Below are 9143 nucleotides of genomic sequence, written 5' to 3'. Positions count from 1 at the left end.
GCTCACCCGCCCCGCCGCGCCGGAGCGAGAAATTCGAGCGCGCGAGAACATCATCCCGCAACCCCGAATCCTGCCAATGACGATCTCGAAAAGTCTCCGAAGGCAACGCGGCTTCTTGTCATTGGCAGGATCGGAGAAGACAGCGAGTCGGTATCGGCTTCGCGACGGGGCGAGAGAATCACCCGGGTCAGAACGAGAGTGTGCAAAGCGAGAGTTAGTCGATCGTCTTTCCGCGAGTACTCGCGAGATCGAATTCATAAACCAGTTTTCGCAAGTTCATGTGCCCGCGCGCAACCCCGTCTCATTCTCTCGCAAGTGAGGCTCGTGCCAGTACTTGGTCATTTGCGCGTGTCCGTGCGCGGCCGCGTGATTTGTGTCACTTGGCAAGATTCGTGCCAGGGCGATCGTTACTCGAGCGTGCGGTCGAAACGTCGCCTTTTAAAGGATCAACCGTATCAGAACACTCGAACGTCGTGTGTTCGGGACAATCCACGCGCGTTTCTGATCGTGAGCGCGCCAGTGATAGTCGACCCGAGTCGAAACATAGACCTCGGAATACCCCGAGTTCACTCCAAATCCTTTGAAAGAACACGTACCGCCGTACTGTGCTGCTTATAATCTATTTAGACTCTACACTCTGGTTTTGTCATTTCAAGATCACTGCTGAAACCCCCCTCGACCTCTTTCCGAGTATGATCGAACCTCCACTTGCCCTCGTTACAATTCATTCAGTTTCTGCTGTGACTCCACGTACTCTCCGCAGGCGTCGATCTCGCCCTCCTCCCTTCGCGGCCGCGACGAACGATCGCGATATATATCTCGAATATATCTTGAAATGACAAGACCTGAATGTAGAGTCTAAATAGGTTATAGGCAGGGTGCACAGTACGGCAGCACGTGTTCTTTCAAAGGTTTTGGAGTAAAGGCAGGATATTCCGAGGTCTATATTTCGACTCGGGTTACTATGTCTATGGAGCGCGCCAGTGATAGTCGCACTTTACTGGTTTCCGTGCGTTACCGCAGAGTTGCATACGGTTTCTCACAGACGGTTTAAATCTACCCGTTGGAGCCACGACCCCCCGAGTCGAAATATAAACCCTTTGTAACACCTGATATCGCACTCTTCTGGAGAGTTACGGAGAGTGAACGGTGGTACAGCAACATACGCAAATACATATTATACGACCCCTCGTTCACTCACAAGTAAACCTACCTAGGTGGGGACACATCGATTTTGATGAGTGTTGAATATGTTGTTTTTCAGTTCAAAATAAGGAACACGTATTTTTTTATGCGTACCCATACGCACTCTTAGGCGGTGAAATACCCCTTTGAAGAAAATTTGATTTTCTCTTTCGGGGCGAATATTGACGAAAGTGCAGGAACAGGAAACAAACCTAAAGAGTCGCGACCGGAGAAAGTGACCAAAGAGATCAATACATGTACGCGGCTCGCTGTATCCGATACGTATCACATTCGCTCAAGGTGAAGTCAAATCTAATAAAACACTGTTACGATACAAAGGCGTTGAGCCGAAACCAAATTTCGATTTCTGTACTCCTTTTCCGGGGAGTCGTTTCGGGAGGAATCTCGATGCCCCGGTCGCAGCGTGTTCCGGTCCCCAATTCGTTTCGCCCATACAATCGATTCGAGTCCAGCGTCCCTGAGCAATGCCCGCGGCTAGAGTTCGATTGTTAACACGAGGATTGAGTCGGAAAAGAGAAAAGGCCCGTAAACTACCGGCTCGAAAATCTCGGTAAAAATGACCTTTCGTTTTATTTTTAGTGCCGGCACTTTATTTTTATGACACCAATGTTTCGACAGATCGCAGACGATCTGACGGCTGTTTGACAGAGATCTGCGACAGTATCCCTACCTTTTCACTTTGCATGGCTTGTTAACTTTAAATTATTGAAGTTTCGAGAGGCGATCCACGAGAAGGTTGATACGAGAGAAACAGCCGGAACGTGTTCCAGGTACCCACAAGGATTGCATTTCTGCTCGCGATAAGATAGGGTCCGCAGAAATAAGGAGTATTCGGTACCTGCTTTGAAACCGCGTCTGACAGTTTTGTTCCTATTCGTACGGCAACGGACACTCTACGCGACCGAAATAGAGAAGGAAAGAGACAGAGAGGGGTAGGGGAGAAAGCCGAATTCTCGGAGTCCAGGGTGGTCTCCCTGGTGATGACTAATCTGCTCGAAATCGGCTACAAGTGGTCGTAATTCGTCGTATCTCGTTTGCGGAAGCTCAAACGATACTTGGTACGTTGTTCGAGCCTTTCATCAAAGTCATGAAACCGCAGATAAAGCAAGTATAAACGATGAAAGTCTGCGGTTGCTAACGAACTTACATTCTTTAACTCATCTCGCTTAGTTGATCGTGTTTGCGGTGATATTAATCGTAGGCCCTTTCAATTAATCGATCCCAATCCACGTGTTTGTTTGTCGCGAATTAGCAGAGTTTAAGCAATATGGTAAACATCATTAAAGGTGCGATCGATTGGCAATGTTGACTCGTTTTAAAATCCCAAGATGCAAGAATGTCGTAATTGGACTTATTCGGACATTCATAAGAGTGACATTGATTGGCTGTTGGAAGAAGTGAGGTTGTGTCGGAAAGCGGAATTAAATAATCGATATATTAGAGATGCATTTAATTTCCGAAAAGAAACGACGTCAAATTAATTGCAATTTTTATGCCTGTCGAAATTTCGTTACGTGCATTACTATAATTTTCCAATGATCTCCTGTCAGTTTCCCCTCGCATTTACACGCTTCGTCGCCTACTGTGCTCACTTGTATAAAGTATACTAGTGTGTAATATCCTTGAACTCTAAAAAGAAACGAAAACTAGATAAATCTGTCTAAGATAAGCTTTTCGAGTCTTATCACGATATACTGAAACCGTTTAGATATCGTTATCCTTGACATTGTCACCTCGTTGCTACGATTGCCACTACATTCGTTGAAAATCAAAGTTCCTCTTGAGTACCAAATCATCTCTTTAACTTTGAGCGCATTTCGATGTCCTACGGCTCCTCGGAAAAAAAAAAGTTCGCTACCGTAGCTAATCATGATTTGCTAAAAATATTTTGCTACCTTAACTATAAATTTCTAAGCCACAGCAAACGGTTTGCTGTCGCACCTAATACAATAGGCACAGTAGCAAAGTATTAGCTATCACAACTAAACATTAGCTGTCCATATTTTACAAACTGAAATTTAGTTACCACATGCAGTTTTTAGCTACGGCAGCTACATTTGTTTTCCGTGCACAAGGATAGTCAGGAGCTTCGGTTTGACGTTATGTCTCTGTGATAGCCAGATGATGTACAAATATCCAAATACTTGGGACGACACAAGGTGAGCATTGTCCCCGGTAAAAGTAATCATCGTCAAAAGGCGAAATGGTTCTGGAGAGGGCAAATGCCGAGTCACGTCAGGTCTCGGGCATAACTTTTCGACGAGTCGCCGGGCGATTGCTCGTGTAATTTAATTTAAGTTACGAGCGGCGATAGCGCCGGAGCCACAAATCAATTAGAGCGCCCCGTTCTTTCGGGGTGATAGTGATAGCGGCGGTGCAGAGCGCGCTGTAAACATCTTTAGTGCCAGATAAGTGCGCGAGCGCGTTCCGAGGCATCGGTGGCCGTTGCGCGCCCGTTTCGTGGCCTGCCTCTTTCCCTCCTTATCGGCCCACTATTTTGTACTCCCGATTATTTCGCTCATTGGATTATTATTTTTTTACCGCGAACGCCGGCAGTTGACTTGATTGCGGTACGAGCGTCGAGACGACACGAGCCGGCTGCTATGTAATGTCGCGGGATACAAATATCGGACTCTGCACATGGATAATTCGAGCCAATTGTCGCGTGATTAGTCACAATAATAATGAGTGGATTGATATAAGAACGCTTTACTGATACGCGTGTTGTGTACCGGCTGTTTATTTCATTCGTTCATTTTGCGCCGCGATTTTAGTAAATTCCAATACTCGAGAAATTTTCTGTAGGTGTCTCAATTATTTCGCTAATCACTTCGAAAAAGGAAAAAGAGACGAAATATCGAATGTTGAACGTCAAATAAAATGATCAAAAATTAATTTACGCGGTTCTCTATCTCTCTCTCTCTGCCGGAAGAACTGCGACGACAAATAGATTCGTTTTACCTTCGAACTCGTTTAAGACATATTGAGGACTCCGTTACGTTGTAATTAAGCCGGCAAAAGAAACATCCGTGCCGTCTTGGAGATATTAAGAGCTACACGATCGTTGCTTCCCGTTGAGCAGGCATTGGCGACAGTGTCGCAGCCGAGGGGACGGCACCTAAAGGGAATTCGACATTCCAGCGCAGCTGGAAGCTTACGCGCGTCTCGTACTTGCTCACGTATCCGCAGGTAGCTTTATCGCTCTTCTTCTCCCGTGAGAGCAGAAGAACTCCTAGACAATGGCGCACGGCCACGTCGATTCTCGTTTTCCTCAACGATCCCATCCGGCTACACCCTGATGGACATTTTCGCTGAGAGTTCGTCCAACCGGTTTCAACGCGCGGCAGTTTGTCATTAACTCCGCGCTCTCCGTTCGGCCACCAGACTTCTTCGTGGTTCGCGGCGAACCGGCGGCAACAGCCGGAAGCTATCATAATTACGCTAATGCAGCAAGTTAAGGTTACACGGATGCAGCCTGTGTGTTTGTACTTAATTCGTCGATACTATCTTTCGCGGGAACTCTATGTTTATGATCTACACGCGGCTATTAAAATGGAGTAAGATTCTCGTGTCAAAGATTGCGCACCAAGATACGGGGCTGATATACATATATCAGCTAAATACAATATATTAGCTACAATTACGATAAAACGGAAACTTTCAGATAGCAAACTGGATGTGAATTATTGATTAATTAGAAAGAATTACCCGCGCTACGTTGTGCCCCGTTAAAATTTCCTCGGGATCGCGTGACTTATTGCCTGGTGTAAGGCAATTTATAATATCGATCCTGTTATACACATAAATAAATTTTACCGATAAAACCGCTGTTTTCACGTCTCGTTGTATATCATAGGAAACGGCGCGGTTTTGAATACGACGATATCCGCTCGATGGCCGAGGAAGGTGAGGTCGTATTGTGGCCGGCTCCAACGAGACGTTCCCCGCGTTCCGATGAAATAGTGTCCGTAATCCGACGTAAGTTAGCGCGGCCCGATGCCCCACGGTGAGGAAGACGAGGCCCCAACGTGGCGCTCGTGAATGCCCCCGCGAATGCGTGTACTCTCGAAGGGCCCATTCGTATGTGCGCCTTACATCGCGCGCAAACAACGCCGTTTTCAGGCTCGCGGATCGAGTACCCTACGACACGGGGAAAGATAAGAGAGTGGAAGTAACAATACGATCGTAAGCAACGTTAAATGCAATACACGCGGTCGTCGCGCATCCTCTCCTTGAGATAATTAATTCTCTAGTCAAAAATTGCTTTCGTTTAGAAATTGAATTTGACAAAGTATATGATTGTTTCTTCTTTTTTAAGTTGCAGCAAGTGGTATCGGCAAAGAACGATGGTATATCGCGCAGCGTTAAAGCGATATACGCTCTGGCGTAAAGGTCGTTAGGGGGGAATCAGAGATATTAAACGATCTTGTGGAGCAGCGTAAAGAGAGGAACGAGGTCCGCTTGTAAGGAGCCATTCGTAAAAATGCGTACGCGCGCGTTGGAAACGAAGGTGTCCCGTAGAGGCCCCTATCTCCCCGAGGGAGAAGGAGGCATACGTGGGGCACCGCGGACGATGCATCACCGCTGCACCCCACGCGGCGCATCCCGGTATATTAGTCACCGGAGAACGCGCACCAACCGCCGTGGCCAAATTGAGTCTTTGCCATAAAGTAAGCCGTAAAAAGGGTGGCGGTCATGGGGAAATGCTCGCTCGTGCGCGGGAGGCAAGGGGGCGAGCACGAGAAGAATCGTGAGGGGACCGCAAAGGGGAAAGAGGAGGGGTGGGGGCGGGCGGGAGGGCAGAAAGCGCGAGGACATTTAAATTTATGGTAATGCCCGGCCGCTCGACGCGGGGTTATCGATCTCATCTCTCTTGCTTGTTGTTCCCGCCGTTATTAATATCACTTCTGTTATTGTTATTCTCGTGGTAGTCGTAGGAGTCGCGGATCGCGAGATCGAGCGAGATTTCACGTACCGACGTTCACGGGAGGAAGACCCGGTGGGACGGGGGGAGAGGGAGGGGGATTCATGAATATTAATTCGCGAGAGTATTCGTAGCGCTACAATCATTAATCTATCAGCAAAGTATTCTCGGCGGGTGATTATACAAATTATATGTGTCACGATCCGTACTTATGGGTGGCATTTATTTCAGACACGTGTACCGCGACGACGAAAACAAGTTGCGATACAATTATATATGTGTGCGCCGGGGAGATTTATGGAGGCCGGGAGTGCGACGTCTCCGAATTATCGTTCAACGATACATCCTCTCGAAATATTTGTATCGATACGCGCGGCCGTCCGTGTCGCGCGGCACCATTCCGGATCGGGGCGATTCGGCAACGTTAACACGGAAGATTTGCTCGCGGTGTACATACGTCGCGTTAAATGTACGTACGTACGTACATCGCTGGCCGCGAGATCTCATATTTCTTGTCAAATGATATAGGACCGTTGTTATATGGCCGATTCATGTAAACTTCACTCGCCTGGCATCTGCCCGGCCGCGGCGCGGCAATACGACTCAAGTGGAATACCCCGATGGTACTCTCGTGCGAGAAGAGGAGAGCGATGGGGGGAGGAGGAGGAGGAGTGATGGAGCGGCGGAAAGAGAGAAAGAGACCGAGGCCGAATAAAAAAGTCACGACATGTTATGACTTTATAGCGTTATATCCTGCTGCGGAATTGCAGGTCCTAATCCTTTGTCTTAGCTGACTGCTGCGGCCGCCTGCGAGTTTTTCTTGCCCAATTTATGGTCGTTAGGATTTTAACATACGGCAATATAGTCACGCGCGCGGTCGGCCGACGCGCGATCGGTGTATTACCACCGCGTGATTCACGAAAAAAAAAAAGAAAAAAAAGAAACGGCACGCAACGCGGTGAATAATAGGCCGGCGCGATTATCTATGCGCGGAAATTAACTTACCGTAATATCTTCGCGCTGGCCATGTAACTATACGCTCCTTCTCTCGCTAGAGTACTTCTTCAGTCACGATTGAGGAGCATTTATTCCCCTAAATATGGGTGTGTTAAATACTTTTTACCCTCATAAGAAAATATATAGAGCCACGAAGGGAAACGGAGCAGCCTCACGCTGCTGGAATCAACTCACTTCGCTCGCGTTGCTCGAATCGTTTTAATCGTCGACGGTCGTGCGTGCCGCAAGTGCGTGTTTGTTGCCAACAGACCGGAAGGACGCGGGTCAGGTGAGCGTCCGTCCCCCTTGGCGAGCCGTCAGGGTGGTCTCGTTGGAGAGTTCGGAGATTCTCATTAACGGCAGATTTTTATTAATAGAAGAGGGATCCGAACGTTTCTTATTTCAAATTGGTGTTTGATGTTAACCGATAATTGGAATCACGTGCGGTTACATATGGCGGCAAGTCTGTCGCTAAAAATGCGCCGAGGACTAGACGTTTCGTAATGGGGTGTAAGTATGCCTCGCAACTTATTCCAATATTTATCGTCCGCGCCGTATCTCCAAAACTTTAACCGGGTGCAAACTCGTGTTCGCAAACTACCGAATAGTTTATTTTCACCGCTCTCGAAGGAGAGGGGTGGCGCGCGATCCCATTGTCCTCCTCCCGTCCCTTCTTTCCCTCCCTCTCCCCGTATTTTCATTGAAACTCCACCCACCGCGAAAGTACCATTGTTCGAATATTCAAAACGGAGACGTCCATTGTGGTACGTTAGAATGGGCACAATGTGGTTCCTGTGTTGCAGCGCGCGCGTGCTGCGACTTACAACTCATCCGTGACTTTTTTTAAATCTGCAGAACGCCGAAAATAAAGTTTCGGAGAGGTTTTCGCAAACAGGCGCGCGCGTGCGCAACCTTCGGTACGGCTTGGCCGAATGCCGAGCGCTGTTACGATTTGCGGGATATCTAGCGACCTGCGAAACCTTGAATGAGGACGATTATCGAGTCGAGGATGGTGAAACTTGGGTTTCTTTTAACGACAATGAACGTGCTACGACGTTAAAGTGGTCTTTTATTCATAAATCTTCGTCGCCGTTGCAAATAACGCCGATACCGGAGGAAAGTAACGCCGAATAATGTCTCATAATGCGGTATTGAGGTAGACGGAGAAAGAAAGTATGAAGCGTGCATGTACAACGTAATATAGTCTTCCTTTTAATATAATATGAATTCATAATGATAGAGTGGACAATAATTAATAATAAAAATAATAGTAATAATATGTCGATGTTAATAATAATAATTAATGATAATAGTAATAATACATATGTATATGCATATGTGTATATAGTTATTATTACTATTATAAACATCGACATATTATTACTATTACTGTTTTATAATATGAATTCATAATAATAGAGCAGACAATGTTCAAATTATAATAAAAATAATATGTCGATGTTACTAATAATAGTGACAATAGTAATAATATATATATATACATGTATATATACACACATACGTATGTATATATATTTTTTGTTTATATTCACATTCAGGACTATGTACAGTTTAATTATTTTACAGTCGAATCCGTACGAACAAGCGAATAAAACCTAAATCGTAGCGTATATCTGTATTACGTGTACTATTCACAACAAATAGATTCTCTCACGAAGGTGCGACAATGTACACAAAACGTGCGTTATATTTATATATTTATATAATTTTTTTATTTACTCCTCCCTTTTAGCCTTTGTTAGTTAAAACCGCCCACAAAGCGGTACACTCTATCCTTGCTTTCCATTCTCTCTCTCTCTCTCTCTCTCTCGCTCGCTCTCTCGCTCTCGCTCTTTCCGTTTCTTTCTATCTCCCTATACTTCTCTGATTATTTACAAAAAAACGTTATCGTTATCTATATAATTATACTATGATATACGTGTCAACGAATGCACGAGCACCGACCGTCTTCGTCAGAGTATACCGAAACCGCGAACGCCTTACGTTATCGCTTTCC

This window comes from Vollenhovia emeryi, unplaced genomic scaffold, assembly GCF_000949405.1.
Source record: "Vollenhovia emeryi isolate VEMERY1.0 unplaced genomic scaffold, V.emery_V1.0 DF939270.1, whole genome shotgun sequence".
Taxonomy (NCBI): Eukaryota; Metazoa; Arthropoda; class Insecta; order Hymenoptera; family Formicidae; genus Vollenhovia; species Vollenhovia emeryi.
This window is presented reverse-complemented; position numbering follows the sequence as displayed.